The sequence below is a fragment of the Dama dama genome, chromosome 17 (assembly GCF_033118175.1).
Source record: "Dama dama isolate Ldn47 chromosome 17, ASM3311817v1, whole genome shotgun sequence".
In the NCBI taxonomy this organism is placed as follows: domain Eukaryota; kingdom Metazoa; phylum Chordata; class Mammalia; order Artiodactyla; family Cervidae; genus Dama; species Dama dama.
The window spans coordinates 14,336,167-14,338,779 of NC_083697.1; the positions used below are offsets into that span (position 1 = coordinate 14,336,167).

A 2,613-nucleotide genomic window follows, 5' to 3' on the forward strand; every position below is an offset into this window, starting at 1 on the left:
TATCCCAGCTGGTGAGGGTAAACCAGGCTGGAGTGGTCCCATAACCACCATGGTCTCATTAACTTTTCGAAGATCTTGAAGCAATCTCCATTTGCCAGATTTCTTTTTAATAACAAATATAGGGGAATTCCAAGGTGAATTAGAAGGCTCAATATGTCCTAAATGCAATTGCTCCTGTACCAACTGCTCAGCTGCAGCAATCTTTTCTTTGGTCAGGGGCCACTGATCAACCCAGACAGGCTCATCAGTTTTCCAACTGATTGGGTCTGCATGGATTACAGGAGAATCAGTAGCCCCCATTAAAAACACCCTAGTCCAGATCTGAACGGTTTTGAGTCGGGCAATATAGGTTGAGTAATTCCCTGATTATCTTTTCCTAGCCCCTGTTGAGGGAGGAGTCCTTGGTTTAACATCATGTTAGAAACAATTTTATTTGGGGCAAACATATAAACTCCCATTTGTTGCATAACATCTCTTCCCCATAAATTGACCGGGAGATGAGGGAGAATAAAGGGCTGAAAATCTCCTTCATGTCCCTCAGAGTCCCTCCAATGCAGGATGCGGCTACTCTGCTGTGGACTATGAGACTGTCCTATTCCCCTCAAGGTGGAGTAAGCTTCTTGTTTGAGCCAATGTTGAGGCCAATGCTCCTCAGCTATAACTGATACATCTGCACCAGTATCTAAAATTCCTGAAAATTTTTTGTTCTCAATAAAAAGGTCGAGTTTAGGCCGTTCAGCAGAAATAGACTGCACCCAATATACATCAGATGAACCAAAACCATCAGTATTGAGCCCTCGTCTAGAGGCAACTTTCCCCTCCATGTGAAGAGGCAACAGAACTAACTGGGCAATTCGTTGATTTGTGGGAATACTGATTATATTTAAAGGCGCATGAGCCATAATTTTGAGTTCTCCCATATAATCTGCATCAATTACTCCAGGGGATACCGATAAGCCTTTCATGGTCCAACTACTTCTGCCAATAATTAAACCTACAGTTCCTTTTGGTAAAGGCCCGAAAACTCCAGTGGGAATGGCTTGCATCCCCATATCAGGTGTTAGTACTGTGTAGGCGGCGGCACACAAGTCCAATCCTGCGCTGCCTGGGGTAGCTCGGAGGAGGCTCTTAATATCGGGCCGGTTGGGTTGGGCTGAAGTTCGTTCTGAAGCGCCCCATAACACTGTTTCGGGGCCTGGGGCTGGCCCCTCACCCAGTTTCCCGACTGTGACAGAAGAGGTTTGCCATCCACATCTGTCTTTGATCTGCAGTCTCTAGCCCAGTGTTTTCCTTTCTTACATCTAGGGCATACATTAGGATTTTTGGTGCTATCTACGTTGTTTTTCTTAGGGCATTGCGCCATGCGGTGTCCCAATTGTCTACATGAGAAACAACTGCCAGGAGGCCCTCCCTTCTTTACACTATTCTTGTTCTTAGTTTGTTGATATAAAACTTCCTGGATAGTTTTTCCCTGGATAGCAGCAGCCATAGACAATCCCTGAAGATAGGAAGGGCCGATGTCAGCACAAATTCTTACATAATCCGCTAAACCTCCCTTTTTCCTATAAGGTCTTAAAGCAGCCTGACAAGCAGTATTAGCATTCTCATATGCCATCTGTTTAGTTAAAATAGTTCCGGCTTCCTCATCTCCTATAATTTTTGACACTGCCTCGAGAAGTCGAGCGACGAAATCCTGATAAGGCTCGTCAGGCCCCTGCCGGATTTTTGATAAGTCCTCAGCCTTTCTATTCGAGGCAGGGAGCCTTTTCCATGCCTTTAGGGCTGCCTCATTGATTTGTGGATAAGCTTGTTCAGGGTAGGTCAATTGTTGATTAAGGTCTCTAAATTGTCCTTCCCCCATTAGCATGTCAAAAGTAACCTGCAGCCCATTGCGGCGGTTACGGTCTTCAATGATGTTACAGACCTCGCCGTATTCTTGAGCGCCACAAGAGATAATCACCTCCTGAGAGACAGGCTCGCGCAACTGCCTTCCAATCATTAGGAGGCAAGTATTGAGATGAAAGACTTTCAGTTATGGCTGGAGAAAACGGCGCAGTAGGCCCGTATTGGGCGCAATCTTGTTTCAGTTGTTTAAAAGGCAGAGGCTCAGGATACCTCCCATGATTAGCATCTAGAAAAACAGGGAAAATCATAGAATATCCCTCAAGATTTTCACCCTGTTCTCGGGCTGTTTTCACAGCCATTTGTAGTGGTGAAAGTACTGGCCTTTTTAGGCTAGATGGAACATATACAGGCGCTGTTGGAATCAAAGGCGCTTCTGCGAGAGGAGGGGGAGGGAGTGGGACGGGCGGCGGCAGCGGGTCAGGATCTAAACCGGCTATAACAGATGGCGTTTTAGAATGCAACGGCCTAGCTGTATTTATGGGCGATAAGTCTAGTTGTTCCATTCTCTGAGATAAGGATGTTAGCATCTCTCTAAGTTCAGAAAAAGGGGAGCCTTGGTCTTTATTCTTTTGTTGAGTTACTATAAAGGCATCCCATCCTTCTTTGTCATGCTCAAAAGCCTGCTCTTTTAAATCATCTTCCTCATCAGGAGAAAGTTCCGAATCTGAGTCTTGTTCCAGAGCAGTAGTCTCATTATCATTTTTTCTG

The 2,613-nt window shown here is 45.4% G+C and overlaps 1 pseudogene; it reads right to left on the minus strand.

The window, feature by feature from the left end:
- Nucleotides 1-1,060: 1,060 nt before the first annotated feature.
- LOC133071574 (endogenous retrovirus group K member 7 Gag polyprotein-like) lies at nt 1,061-2,408 on the minus strand (annotated as a pseudogene).
- Between the last annotated feature and the right edge of the window lie 205 nt (nt 2,409-2,613).